The sequence below is a fragment of the Psammomys obesus genome, unplaced genomic scaffold (assembly GCF_907164565.1).
Source record: "Psammomys obesus unplaced genomic scaffold, mPsaObe1.curated_primary_1811, whole genome shotgun sequence".
Lineage (NCBI taxonomy): Eukaryota > Metazoa > Chordata > Mammalia > Rodentia > Muridae > Psammomys > Psammomys obesus.
In genome coordinates this window covers 5,475,398-5,491,261 of record NW_026596460.1, presented here as the reverse complement: position 1 = coordinate 5,491,261, position 15,864 = coordinate 5,475,398, and the positions used below count along the sequence as shown (strand labels likewise).

Below are 15,864 nucleotides of genomic sequence, written 5' to 3'. Positions count from 1 at the left end.
CGCCGCCATCTTGGAAGTCTCCAATAAACATGTTTTTATTAAGAATATCAAATGTATACATTAAAGATAAAATATTCTAACAAATAATGCTGACTAACAACATAGTCACACTCAAAGACTTAACTAAGCGTATGTTATTTTTTGTATTAATTACAATTTATTCACTTTGTATTCCAACTGTAGCTCTCTCCCTCCTTCCCTCCCAATCCCACCCTCCCTCATCTCCTCCATACCCCTCTCCAAGTCCACTCAGAACAAAACAACAGTCTACTGATTGGGAAAGGATCTTCACCAACCCTATATCTGACAGAGGGCTAATATCCAGACTAATAAAGAACTAAAGAAGTTAAAAAGCAACAAATCAAGTAATCCAATTAAAAAATGTGATACAATGCTAAACAGAGATTTCTCAATAGAGGAATATAGAATGGCAGGGAAACACTTAAAGAAATATACAACATCCTTAGTCATCAGGGAAATAAAAATCAAAACAACCCTGATATTTCACCTTACACCCATCAAAATAGGTGTAAGATCAAAAACTCAAGTGACAACACATGCTGGAGAGGTTGTGGAGAAAGGGGAACCCTCTTCCACTGCTGGTGGGAATGTAAACTTGTACAACCACTTTGAAAATTAATCTGGCAGTTTCTCAGACAATTAGGAATAGTGCTACCTCAAGATCCAGCTACACCACTCCTAGGCATATATCCAAAATATGCTCAAGTACACAAGGACATTTGCTCAACCACGTTTGTAGCAGCTTTGTTTGCAATAGCCAGAATCTGGAAACAATCCAGATGTCCTTCATCTGAAGAATGGATACAAAAATTGTGGTACATTTACACAATGGAATACTACTCAGCAATTAAAAATCAAGAAAATCATAAGACCATTTCTTATTCTTTATAAAAAACTTTTTTCTTTGTATTTATTTTTTATAATTTATTCAGTTTATATCTCAGTTGTAGCCTCCTCTGTCTTCTCTTCCTGGTCCCACCCTCCCTCTCTTTTCTCCCATATCCTCCTTCCCTATTCCACAGAAAGGGGAGAACCCTTCTCCCCTACCGTCTGACCCATGCCTATCAAGTCTCATAAGCACTGCATGAATCCTTTTTCTCTGTGGCCTGGCAAGTCCTCTTCTCCAGGGCAAAGTGATCAAAGAGCCATCAACCAAGCCCATGTCAGAGACAGCTCCTGCTCCCCTTGCTAGGGAATCCCACATGAAGACTGAGCTGCCAATTGGCTACATCTGAGCAGGGAGTCTAGGTCCACTCCATTCATGGTCCTTGGTTGGTGTATCAGTCTCTTCAGGCAGCCTTGGGCCCAGATTTGTTGGTCTCAATTGTGGAACTTCTCTCCCCTCCAGATCCTCCAGGTCCCCTTCTTCCATAAGATTCCCTGTGTTCTACCCAAGGTTTGGCTGTGAGTCTCAGCATCCACTTTGATCCCCTGCTGGGTGGAGTCTTTCAGAGGACATTTATAGGCTTCGAGCCTATTTCCTGTCTTCATCTGCTTCTGGTATCTATTCTATTTGCCATTATGAATAAGAATTAAGCATCCTCCCTAAGATCCTCCTTGTTATTTTGCTTTTTTAGGGCAATGAATTTCAGTATGGTTATTTTGTATTATATGGCTCATATCCACTTATAAATAAGTGAGTAAACACCATGCATATCTAAGCAGATATAAGCTATATAATGAAGAATAGCCAAGACCCATCTATATCTTCTGGGCATATACCCAAAAGATGCTCCACCATACAACAAGAGCATTTGTTCAACTATGTTTATAGCAGCTTTATTCATAATAGCCAGAATCTGGGAACAAACTGGATGTCCCTCAAACGAAGAATGGACAAAGAAACTGGTACACTTTCACAGTGGAATACTAACCAGCTATTAAAAACAAGAAAATCATGAAATTTGCAGGCAAATGGATGGAACTAGAAAAGATAATTCTTAGTGCGGTAACCCAGATCCAGAAAGACATGTATAATCATATATTAGTCATATGGTATAGGATAAGCATTTCTTATTATTACTACTGATTTGTATTTGCTCATTTATGGAATCATAGACTCATTCATGGAGCCTTTTTCTGTTCCTATATATTCTCCTTTATCAAGAAGTACAAAAGTAATCAAAAATACATCTTCAGGAAGTAACAGTAACATGATAACTTCTACCCCAGAGATGCATCTAGCAGCAAACAAGAGGATACTTGTGCACATCTCAGGATTCCAGGTGAAGATGGATTACTCTATGGACCAGCATGAAAGTGTTTGGTGGCTCTGTATTCTGACTGATAGAGGTACAGCTCTGAGAAACTTGGTAACAGCATAGTTTTACAGTCAGCAGAGTCAGCCATCCTGCCAGGCTCAAGTCCCCAGCCTGCTCTCCTACAAGGCTGTGGCTCTGTGTTCACATGTTCTTTAAGATTATGCTTTTAAAATGAGAGGCTCTAGCCCCAACTAATGTGTTTAAACATATTTATACTATTTATCATAGTTGTAGAACCTTTGGAAGTTGGTCATTCTGGACACAGTGAGTCATCAAAGGTAAGCATTAAGAGCTATAGACTTGTAGCACTTCTAACCTGAAGTCTCTCTTCTTCATGGTCAGACACATGAGAAAGCCACTGCTGTAAACTCCTATCACTGCCATGTCTTCCTCACCATGATGAACTATATCTTCAGAGTTGTGAGACAAAGTAAATTCTGATGTAAGTTGCCCTGGCAGATATTTGGTTACAGTGATAAGAAAAATAATTTGAGTTAGGGAGACAAAATTAAGTATGCCAATATATACAAATGGGAACATATGTCCTCACCTAACCTCTGTGGTGTAGTAGCAGCTCAGCTAATTCATGGAGCTCTGCTTGAGTATTCCTAACATTGGAATGACAGAAGAGTTGCATGGGTCTCTGAAGATGGGAATATCTGACTTACTGTATTCCTGGAAACTGAACATCATGCCTAGAGATGGTATACAACCTCGGGTATTGCTTTCAGATCTTTCCCCACTGCAGATTCCATACAGCACTACCATACGGTCAGAGGAAGCGTCCTTAGCTAGTTGATCAGAGGATGTGGCAGACCTCATTCTTCCTGCAGAGCACTGACTGACTACAGTTTTGCCACTGGCCTCTCCTGACTCAGAAACCTCTCAGGGCATAAACAGTAACGTACTAACACTAGAGAACCTTATAGCGGTGTTTCCTTGTCTGGAGTTAATCCATCCAATATTCTAAAGTGGACTAACCAGAGCAGGTGAATTTCTACTAATGAATACTAGTGAAACCTGAGGTAAAATATATAGGCACCAGTGTTGGGGAACCAGGAACTACTGTTTAGAACAATCCAGAATGCAATTCAGAGAGTTACAAGAAACTATATATAAAAACTTAAATGATATCTGGAAAATAAAACTTTATGTTCAAAGTAAAAATTTTGACAAAGAGAAACAAAGAATAGCCTGAGAGATAAAGAACACAGTAACTGAGGTCAGAATGTCAGTTTGTAGCTTCAGTCCCAGATTTGCTCATGCAAAAGTATCATCGAGCTCAAACCAATACACTGGAATTGTTACTCAAAGGAAAGGAACAAGAAATAAGAAGGCTTATGAGCATTATCAAGACATAACCAAGAGACTAAAGGTTTATTACGGGGACATTTCATTACAAAATAAAGAATAGGAACAGAAAATGCATTTATGAAAGGAACAGTTGAAGTTTTCCTAAATTTAGTGAAAGATTATGATAGAGGTAAACTGTGAAGTCTTTCCCCAAATTTAACCCAAAGAGAAATTCACAAACTCATATCATGATCAACCATAAAAAATAAAAAATTAGGCAGACGTGGTAGCACATGCATTGAATCCCAGCACTCAAGGAAGCAAAGGCAGGCAGATCTTTGTGAACTCGATATTAGCCTGGTCTACAAAGTGAGTCCAGGACAGCCAAGGCTACACAGAGAAACTTTGTCTTGAAAAAAAAAAACAAATTAAAAATGAAGAATGCAATGAGAGATGAGAAACATCAAGTTTAAGAAAGGACATATATGTAGTAGCTCTCAGCAGACTTTTCAACAAAAACCTGCAGTCCAAGAGAATTAAATTATATATACAAAATTCTGAAGGTGTTGTGCCAGATTCGTGAGACCCCAAAAGACCAGCACAAGTAGAGTCTGTTGCAAAACACATGAGGATCTTTTTATTAGAAGCTATCACTTGGACTCATACCCTCACTTCCAGAGCGTTTGAGAGCGAAGAGTTAGATGGTTGATTTAAAGATTCTGGTTCCTTCCAGAGTGCAGGGCAATGCCTGCCTGGTAAGCATCTGTTGGTTGAAACGCAAAAAGGGATGTTGCATTTTAAACTGATTGGCTATAGGAAGGCTCCCAAACCATTAATGGTCTGCCTTCCCTTGTTTGGCTGTCCTAGGGGAGGGGCCGGTTCCCTAGCAACTGTATCTCTAGTGGGCAGGAAAAGAATACAGTTAGGCTAGTTCCTCCCATCAGATGGCTGGACATATCTCCACCTGTCTGGTCTTTGTGCAGGCTTGCACTTTAATTCAACAACCCCCCAAAATACCTAATTTTTAATTCTTTAGTCTCTCAAAGGAAAAGACTTTTCCAGGCACAGCCATGGACTTTCAGAAACTGCAGGCTCCAACAGCAGAAGTGGTAGTTGCCTAGCTCACTGTAGGGGAACTGAGCAGCTGGGTCCCTGAACTGTGGACCAAAGCCACCATCGCTCAGGTTATGTATGATTTTGCCGCTGCCTGAAAACAATGAACTGACAGTTAATGAAAGAGAAATCTTCACAATTACAAACCAGAATGCTGGTGGAGGATGGCTGGAAAAAAGAAAAAGCAACAACAACAACAAAGGAGAACAAGGGCTTGTTCCTACAGACTATGTAGAAATTTTACTGAATGATGAAAATGATCAGTTTCTTGTGGAAATGGTGGCCGATCAAGCTTTGCTTGATTCCTTCTCAGCCAGCATGACTCAGGCCAACAGCAACAACCAGGTTGCTGGTAGTAATGACCCCTGGTCAGCTTGGAATACCCCCAAATCTGGGACAGTTCAGATGCCTGGCCACCAGGATAGACCGGACTAGTGCTCAAAGGTACAGTGCTATTAACTAGACACTGCCGTCAGGCCTACCAAGGCCCTGCCACTGGTGACAATGGTGAGCAGGATAAAGAATGGGACCACCCCAAGTCCTCATCACCTTACTTTAAGAATTCAGAATCAGTGAGTATATGACATGCATGCCTTTCTGTTTCTGGGTTACCTCATTCAGGATGATCTCTTCTAGTTCCAATCATTTGCCTAAAATTTTCATAATTTCTTTGCTATTAATAGATGAGTAGGATTCCATTGTGTAAATGTACTTCTGTATGCATTCTTCCATTGAGGGATAGCTAGGTTGTTTCCAGATCCTGGCTATTACAAATAAAGCTGCTATGAACATAGTTGAGCAAATGTCTTTATTGAAGGGTGGAGCATCCTTTGGGTATATTCCTAGGCATGCTATAGCTAAATCTTGAGGTAGAACTATTCCCAGTTTTCTGAGAAGGTGCCAGACTGATTTCCAAAGTGATTGTAGAAGTTTGCACTCCCACCAGCAATGGATGAGGGTTCCCCTTTCTCCACATCCTCTCTAGCATGTGTTGTCACTTGAGTGTTTGATCTTAGCCATTCTGATGGGTGTGAGATGGAATCTGAGAGACGTTTTGATTTGCATTTCCCTGATAATTAAAGATGTTGAGCATTTCTTTAAGTGTTTCTTTGCCTTTCGATATTCCTTTATAGACAATTCTCTGCCTAGTTCTGTACCCCATTTTTAAATTGGATTATTTGGTTTGTTGGTGTCTAATTTCTTGAGTTATTTATATATTCTGGATATTAGCCCTCTATCGGGTGTAGGGTTGGTGAACATCTTTTCCCAGTCTGTAGGCTTTAGTTTTGTTCTGTGGACAGTGTCCTTTGCTTTACAGAAGCTTTTCAGTTTCACAAGGTCCTGTTTATTAATTGTTGATCTTTAGAACCTGTGCTGTTGTTGTTCCATTCAGGAAATTGTCTCCTGTGCCAATAAGTTAGAGAAACTTCCCCACTTTTTCTTCCAACAGATTTAGTTCAGACCTAAAGAAGTTAAACACTAAGGAGGACCCTAGGGAGGATGCTTAATTCTCATTCAGAATGGCAAACAGAATAGACACCAAAAGCTGTGGAAGAGAGGAAACAGGTTGAGAGCCTATTATAGAGGGCCCTCTGAAAGGCTCCACCCAAGCTGGAATCAAAACAGATGCTAAGACTGATAGCCAAAGTTTGGGCAGAGCACAGAGAGTCTTATGGAAGAAGAGGGGGTGAGAATAGAGAGACATGAAGGGGACAGGAGCCCCACAAGAAGACCAACAAAGCTAAAGAATCTGAGCCCAAGGGTGTTGCAGAGACTGATGCACCAACCAACTGAGAACTATGCATGGAGAGGGTGTAGAGCCCCTGCTCAGATGTGACCAATTGGCAGCTCAGTCTCCATGTGGATCTCTGAGTTAGGGGAGCAGGAGCTGCCTCTGTCATGAACTAAGTTGACTGCTCTTTGATCACTCACCCTGGTGATGCGGCCTTGCCAGGCCATGGAGGAAGAGGATACAGGCAGTCCTGATGAGACTTGATAAGTTATGGGCAGAGGGCAGAGGAGGAGAACTCCCTTTTTCAGTAGACTAGGAGAAGGGATGAGGGGAAGAGGGAGGGAACATGGGAAGGGGAGGATTTGAAGGATGGAGCTTTAATCGGGATATGTAATAAACTGTAAATAAATAAATAGGATTCAAACTCTGCTGAAGCATAGGTATCCAGTGGGAAAACAGTTGTCCAGGTGCCTCTTCCATGAAGCTGCCTCTTAAATTTCATGGGTTTGCAAAACTTGTCATGGAACAGTACTTGTTGGCCAAGCAACTAGCAAAACCCAAAGAGAAAATTCCCATCATTGCTGGAGATTATGGCCCAACGTGGCTTTAGCCTACCTCTACATTTGACTGTGTGGTAGCAGATCCCAGGAAAGGTTCCAAAATATACAGTCTGAAGAGCTACACTGAGTATCAGCTAACACCCACTAACACTAATAATTCTCTAAACCACAGATATAAGCACTTTGATTGGTTGTATAGGTGTCTCCTGGTTAAGGTTGGGTCTGCCATTCCAGTCCCTTCTCTCCCAGACAAGCAGGTCACAGTCTGCTTTGAAGAATTTATCAATATGCTTACTGACCGCCTCCAGACCTGGATGACCAGGATGTGTCTGCACCCCTGTTGTGTTGGAAAGTGAAGTTTTCCAGCAGTTCTTGAGTTTCTGAGATGAGAAGGAAGGGAAAACCGGAAAGAGGAATGCTGAGTAGGGCGAGCTGTGGGAGTCATGATATGCTCCACCATGAAACCAGGGGCTCCTGACTTGGACTTGATAGAGACAGAACAGAAGTGTGATGCTGTGGGGAAGTTCACCGAGGCGTGGATGGCGGTGTGAAGGATCTGCTGACGGTGGAACAGGAACACTGGTGGCGCTGCTCGGGCCCCTTAACCAAGCCTTATCAGAAGATAGGAAAGGCTCTGCAGAGCTTAGCAGCAGTGTTCAGCTGAAGCAGTTATCAAGGTGAGATGGACCTGAGTGATGCAATAACAGAAGTTGGGAAGACCTTCGAGGAGATGGCCAGCCTTGTGGCTGCCAAAGAAGGCCCTCGACTTCCTGATGGAGGGCGACCACGAGTACAAAGGCTTTCTCGGCGGCTTTCCGGACATCATTCGTGCTTACAAGGGAGCAATAGAAAGTGAGTTGGTACCATGTCTTAAGTTTTACAAGCTGAAATGAATCACTTCCACAGTAACCGGATCTTCTATTACAACAGTGTCGTCTGCCTCTACCTGGAGCAGAAAGTCTATGAAACAATCGCGGAAAAGCTGAGGCAGGCCCTCAGCCACCCTACTGTTATATAGACCAGAAGAGAACACGAAAGAACTCTGAAGTGCATCTTTCTGACTGGGGGTAGTGCAAATCACTTCCCCCCCTATATTACAAAAGAAAGGAAGAAAAGGAAAAAGAAATAAGCTGACAGAAACCTGTTTTCATCATTAGACAGCCTAAATGCACGTTTTCTTTGGATGGACTTCTTTTTGGTTCATTTTGACACACATTACCCAATGGAAAATGTCTACTTTTGGAAAAACTTAAATTTATCAAGATTTTGGGTGGAAAAATAGGGTTTCTCCTCCTGGTATTTTACATAGAACCATAATTTTATACATTACCTTGATCTTCCAGTTCTTAGCTAATGTCAGATACTAATTGCTTTCTTAAAAATATTTACTATGCCAGAATAAAAAGTGTATCTTTTCATCCTGAGTGAGGTATTCCAGAAGCAAAAAGACACACATGGTATATTCTCACTTATAAGTGGATAAACTCACTTATAATATAAGATAAACATACTAAAATCTGTACACCTAAAGAAGCTAAGCAAGAAAAAGGAACCTGGGTAAGATGATCAATCCTCACTCAGAAAGGCAAATGGATGGACATTGGAAGAGGGAGAAAGCAGGGAACAGGACAGGAGCCTATCACAGAGGGCCTCTGAAAGACTCTACCCAGCAGGGTATCAAAGCAGATGCTGAGACTCATAAACAAACTTTGGGCAGAGTGAAGGAAATCTTAGGAAAGAAGGGGGAGATAGAAAGACTTGGAGGGGACTGGAGCTCCACAAGGAGAGCAACAGAACCAAAAAATCTGGGCACAGGGGTCTTTTTTGAGACTGATACTCCAACCAGAACCATGCATGGAGATAACTTAGAACCTCTGCACAGATGTAGCCCATGGCAGTTTAGTATCCAAGTGGGTACCCAAGCAAGGGAACAGGGACTGTCTCTGACATGAACTCATGGGCTGCTCTTTGTTCACCTCTACCTGAGGGGGAAGCAGCCTGACCAGGCCACAGAGAAAGACAATGCAGCCAGTCCTGATGAGACCTGATAGGCTAGGGTCAGATGGAAGGGGAGGAGGACTCCCCTATCAGTAGACTTGGAGAGGAGCATAGGAGGAGATGAGGGAGGGAGGGTGAGATTGGGAGGGAATGAGGAAAGGGGCTACAGTTGGGATACGAAGCGAATAAATTGTAATTAATATAAAAAATAAAATTAAAAAAGTATATCTTTGTATATTCTTTCAGTCTTTGGGGTCCCTGCCTGTTTGGGAAAATCTGCACACCCTTTACTGACATAGCTTCAGTTCAAGTGCTCACAGGTGTGGGCAAACAGAGAGGGTTCCCAGATTGCTTACACCCTCAAGGTGCATGGGGTGTAGCCCATCACAAGTTGTAATTGGTGGACATAGCAGGTGAGTAGACACCAAATGCCCACCGCTGCCCACAGGGTCAGTTTTCCTGTGGAGCTCTTGTATAAAGTTCAGCACTCTGTTTGCACTTCTCCCTAGTTCAAGGTTAAGCATGTTTTATGCTAGAAGAGTGAGTCAGAAAAGGTGACTTGCCCCGGCTACCCCAGGAGGGTAGCCACCCTATTCCTATGCCTGGGAGCTCCTGGGGGAAGAGCCAGCCATATTCCAGAATGAGGGATGGAGAGGTGCCAGTCGCCTCCTTGTTTGGAGCAGCAACAGCTGGTCAGAATTCTCTCAAAAGATGAACCAGAGTCCAGCAACTGCTCCCATCCCACAGAACAGGGAGGCTAAAGAACTGAAGTGGATGGCAGCTTGAAGGATGTGTGGCAGCGAGCTGATGATGAGCAGAGAGTGACACTGTCTGTGGCTGTGTGTCCCCACCTTCAGACAGTCCTGGTCCTGTGAGCTGATAGCACAAAGCACACACTGGCTCCTCCCTGCAGACAGGAGTTCCCTTCCAGAGTTGCCTTACAATTTGATCTACTGCTTTCACTTTTCTGAGCTGGCAATTATATTATAGTGAATGGGAAGTCTGGACCAACATAAATAAATGAAACCAAAAATAGTGAGAAAATCCAATAAACATGAATATGAGAACTTATTCCTTGATATCATGTGTTTTTGTTATTGTTTTATAATTTTCCCATACTTGATTTTTCTTTTATAAAATTCCATAGAACAGTGTTTATGGTACAGCCATTTAATATATGTACAAATTATAAAGAATATGTATAAATACTTTACATAAATGTAAGAGCATGTAGAAGCCAGTATATAAATAAATTGTTTTAAAAATGTATTTTAAAAAGAGGGGTTTTTTTGTTGTTTGTTTTTGTTTTGTTTTGTTTTGTTTTGTTTTGTTTTTCAGAAACAATAGTCCTTTCCAGGTTAGGGAGACTTTGGTGCTCACATCACCAACCCAGCACTTGAGAAGCTCAGGCAGGAAGATTGCCCGGAGTTGGAGATCAGCTTAAGCTACAAAAACTTGCGTAAAACAATAAACAGATGAAGTACATGAGGAAGATGTAAAGCTTTTCCCAAATGAAAACCAAAAACCTCATTCATTTTTGTCTCACAGACATTTCTAAAGCTGTTCATTAAGCTGAAATCGAAAAATGCTGGAGAATTACGTAAAACAAAGTAAAGTTTAAAGTCAGTGGTATCCGTAAAATATAACCTTATATGACATTCTGTAATACTTTGAGTGTGGTAAGGAGGGGAATTTGATCTTCAGCATGAGGATTAAAAATAAAACCATTAAAAATAAATATAAACAGGTTGCAAGAAGTTGTAAAATTTGAAATCAGCATTATAAAACAAAGTGACCCTATAGTTTCTGTAAGTGACATAAGTTGCAGTGACCTTAACATAGCTTGTTATAAGTATTAGTTGTTGGAACTAAGAGAACATCTGTGGTTAAGAGACGTTTTCTGCTTCTGTGAAATCTCACTCAGGATGATCTTCTCCAGTTCCCACCATTTGCCTGCAAATTTCATGATTTCCTTGTTTTTAATTGCTGAGTAATGTTCCATTGTGTAGATATACCACAATTTCTGTATCCATTCTTCAACTGAAGGACATCTAGGTTGTTTCTAGCTTCTGGCTATTGCAAATAAAGCTGCTACAAGCATGGTTGAGCAAACGTCTTTGTTGTATACTTGAGCATATTTTTGATATATGCCTAGGAGTGGTATAGCTGGATTTTGAGGAAGCACTACTCCTAATTGTCTGAGAAAGCATCAGATTGACTTCCAAAGTGGTTGTACACATTTACATTCCGACCAGCAGCAGAGTAGGGTTCCACTTTCTCCACATCCTTCTCAGCATATGTTGTCACTTGAGTGTTTGATCTTACCCATTCTGATGGGTGTAAGATGAAATCTCAAGGTGATTTTGATATGCATTTCCCTGATACTCACTCATAAATGGATATTAGATATAAAATATAGGATAAACATACTAAACTCTGTACACCTAAAGAAACTAATCAAGAAGGAGGACTCTGGCTAAGATGTTCAATCCCCATTCAGAAAAGCAAAGAGGACAGACATCAGAAGAGGGTGAAAACAGGGAACAGAACAGGAGCCTGCCACAGAGAGCTGCTAAAAGGTTCTACCTTGCAGGGTATTAGAGCAGATGCTGAGACTTATAGCCAAACTTTGGGTTGAGTTCAGCGAATCTTATGAAAGATGGGGGAGATAGTAAGACTTGGAGAGGACAGGAGCTCCACAAGGAGAGCAACAGAATCAAAAAATCTGGGCCCAGGGATCTTTTTTGAGACTGATACTCCAACCAAGGACCATTGATGGAGATAACCTAGAACCTCTGCACGAATGTAGCCCATAGCAGTTCACTGTCCAAGTGGATTCCATAGTAAAGGGAACAGGGACTGTCTCTGACATGAACTGATTGGCCTGCTCTTTGATCACCTCCCCCTGAGGTGGGAGCAACCTTACCAGGCCACAGAGGAAGACAATGCAACCATTCCTGATGAGACCTGATAGGCTAGGATCAGAAGGACTTGGGGAGGGACATGGGTGGAAAAAGGGGAGGGAGGGGGGTTGGGAGGGGAAGAGAGAGGGAGCCACAGGGGGATACAAAAGTGAATAAACTGTAATTAATAAAAATAAAAATAAGAAAAGAAAAAAAAGTGATGTTTTGTTCTTGCAGAAGACCTTGGTTTGGCTCCCAGAATCCACAACTATCTATCACTCCAGTCGTAGAAGGTCAAACACCTTCTTCTGACCTCTGTGGGCACAAGGCATGCATATGGTGCACGTACATAAATTCATGAAAAACACTCACACACCTAAACAAAAGAAATAAATCTAGAAACAAAAGTATTAGTTGTTTTTTATTGAAGCCTTGGTGAAATCAAGAGGCAAAACTATAGTACTTGTTCAAAACAATAACAAAAAAATTCCAACTGTTCCACTTCAGAAAGCTGTCAGGCAATGGAAGGGAAGATGATGATTATTGAGGTATTATAACCTCAAATTAGAAGAAATTTAAACAGGAAGAAAAAAAATCTCAGGATATCTCTTAGCAACCAAAAACTGTGTTACATAATGAAAATAAGTCTTGCAGTCTGTGTTGTCTTAAAATATGTGGAAGCCTATGAGCCCTACTTCTGCTGCCTATAAAGACCAAGGAAGCTACTTAGATAGTGATGTAGATGACTAAAGACGCACAGTTAAGAAAGGGAGACATGGAAGGCTTCTGTGACAACCCTAACCCCACCACCCCTCAAAAAGTAACATGAAAGGAAGCTATGAAAGGGAACACTTAAAAAGTGTGATAATGATTCTGAAATGTACACCTTTCCACAATTGATATCTTTAAGGGGGTTACAGAAGGGGAAGAGCTCATTTCTACTTAAGAGGCAGGCCACTGAGTGTTTGACCATGCTTCAGGAAGTATATTTGGATAAGATAAATTAGAGTTGTTTTTGTTTTTGTTGTTGCTGCTGGTGCTGTTGTTGTGGAGAGGAAGGTAACAAAGGCAGGAAGGTGGACATGGAAGGACTGGGAAGTGAGTGTAATTGGAGTGTATTATATGAAATTTCCAAAAAATCAATAAAAATATTATGTTGAGTAAGGAAAACAAAGAAGAATGAATGGGGAAACACCTATATGGAATTGTCAAAATTAACCTTACTGACTTATTAGCCTAATAATAAAAATGGTGGTCTATACTGGTTTAAAAAAAAAAAAAAAGATAGTAAATGCACTCATCTATCTGTAATTGCCATAACTGGATTGTTCTCCAATAAAAAAATACAAAGTGACTGAATGAACTAAAAAAAAATTAATAGCTGGCTTTACATTGACTGCTGTCTTCAACTTACTATTAAGAGATCATAAAACTGAAAGTAGAAGGATAGAGAAGGTAATCTACATAAATGAAAACATAAAAGAAGTAATAAAGTAGTAAAAACATGTAGTAAAAACAGACCTTAAACTTTAAAAATTCTAGATGAGATGAGAGAAGTTAATTGCATAACAGCAAAGGGATAAGTTTATCTAGGCCACAACAATTACAAATACATGTGCCTAACATTGAAGCACCTACATATATAAAACAGCTACTTAATGACCTGAAGAGGGAGAGAAAGAGAAGTTCAGTAACTGTCAGGATGCCACTTTAAAAGACAGGCAGATCATCCAGTCAAAATCAATAAGAAAACAATAGGCTTGAATGACATATCAACCAAAATGAAGCATATTCACAAATCCAGGCAATTGCTCCTAATAACAACACAAAACATATTTTTTAATAAACTTAATGTCCTAGGAGAGATTGTAGAGTTTGTTAGCCTGGGTATAGTCAGCCTATAACTCCATTTTAATAAAGTATAACTCCATTTTAATAAAGAGCCATCTTGACTGGGAGCTGAATTCAGGTACCAGAAATATCACAGAATGTACACTTGGCAGAAAACAAAGTTAACTCTTCTAGAAACAGCCTCCAGGAAATAATACAGAATAAATGCTTCATAGAAAATAGAGACATTCTCACTGGCAATAATCAATGGGAATCGGTTGAGAATCGGGTGGGAAAATTCTCCCTAATGTTTCAGATATAGTTTAGAAGAATACCCATTGTGATTATATGCCTTAGAAATTGTGATTAAGTGCCTCCGAAAAGGTATCTCGCCCCTCTTTTACCTAATCCTGTAACATCAAGGCATGTCCTCCCCCCACCCTCGTTTGCTGTCATGGAAACCCCCTGATCACAGACTTTCCCTTTAAAAACCCTGCTCACTCAGAGCTCAGGGTCCCACTTCTCTACTGCTGCATGAGTGAGACTTGGGTCCCGAGTTCCATCGCTCTTGTAATAAAGCTCTCTTGCTATTGCATCAAGTAGTCTCCTGGTGGTCTCTGAGGGTCCCGTGAACCTTGCATTATAAGATCAAATGTTAGGACAGAAAACAATTCACAAAATAAGACTATCATGATTAAGGTCAATTATGAATACGAAGCAATCTAGAATCACTTGGAAGATGGAGCTGTGGGCTTGCTTGTGGGGGATTATTTTGATTACATTAATTGAGATGGGATCAGAGGACAGTATTAAACTAAGTATGTAGTTGTAAAATGTCCTTTTTAATTTTTGATTTGATTTATTTGAGTCTTGCAGGCTCCCGTGAATCTCATCTTGAGGTGTCCTATGTCATCTTAATTGAATTTGAAGTAGATGTTGGTGCCCCTGTATCAGATTTGGGTCTAGAGCTTTCAGCTGGTCAGTAATACAGCTGTATCACTGTGATGGTGAGCATGCTGTGCCATCTGCTGTGATGTTCACTACTCACTTTATTAAGCATGAAAATGCCATCCTTAATTGTCTGTCCTATACATTTTGTTTTCTTAAACTAATTCCTTGAAAAGTATTGTTTTTAGAAATAAAATAACAAATTAAAGACCATCTTGTGGTGGCATATATGCATATTTTCTGAACTCAGGAGTCTGAGAATGAGACTCACAACTACTGGCTATGTGGCAATAGCTGGCTTCAAAACATAAACAAGTAAGCATGTAGTCAGGTCTACCCTAACTATACAGCATCAATGGTGTGTGTCACAGGAACACCAGAGCTCACCCTCCTCTCTCCATGACAGGACTTCTTGGCTTTGATTTCCCACACTTTTCATATGCAGTGAGGTCTTAAGTTTATTAGTTTCATGGTTCCCACTGTCTGGTACCCTGGCAGCCTGGTGGTGTTCTCGGGTTTTATGCTTAGCCACGGCACAGCTGTGGTATGAACAGTTTCTCCATGAAGTTTGGGCTGGGAAGAGCTAGCTATTGTTTTTGCTGTGGCTATTGTTTTTGTTTTGGTTCTTCGGATTGGTTGCATTATTTGATAGTTCTTTTGAACCTTCCATGGTATCATGAGGCTGTTCTAGTTTGGTGTGTTAGACATGATAGATATTTTTCCCTCAATATCCTCTTGTCATCTGCTTCTCCCATGAAATATATTCTTTCCTGTGTTCTCACTGATGAGACTGTCTTCTTCCTCAAGGTTAACAGCATTCCCTTAAGAATTTTCTGTAGTGTTACTTTAACTTATACTTGTCTTGAAATATTGTTATTTCTCTATTTTCATTTTCTTGGTATAACAATGAGAATTGACAGCTATTTACCATCACACTTGAATTATAACACCTCAAGTTTTTCTGTCTTTTAGAGTTGCAGGCAATAGATCTGATATTAGTCTAATGTTTCTGCCATTTCTGGTTGACATTTTTCTCTTCTTACCGTTTTTTTTTATTGTTTTATTTTACTTTCAGTATGATATACTATTTTCTCTTGAATTTATGTATTCAAGAGCAAAACCAGTAACAGATACAATCATTTGAGAGCAGTTATGATGTTAGCTGCAGGAGAAGGGATTTGTATACTACACTTTTGTCTCTTACA

The 15,864-nt window shown here is 40.5% G+C and overlaps 1 pseudogene; it reads left to right on the top strand.

Moving 5' to 3' along the window:
• Positions 1-2,174: 2,174 nt before the first annotated feature.
• LOC129669941 (sorting nexin-9-like) lies at positions 2,175-7,998 on the top strand (annotated as a pseudogene).
• Positions 7,999-15,864: the final 7,866 nt, after the last annotated feature.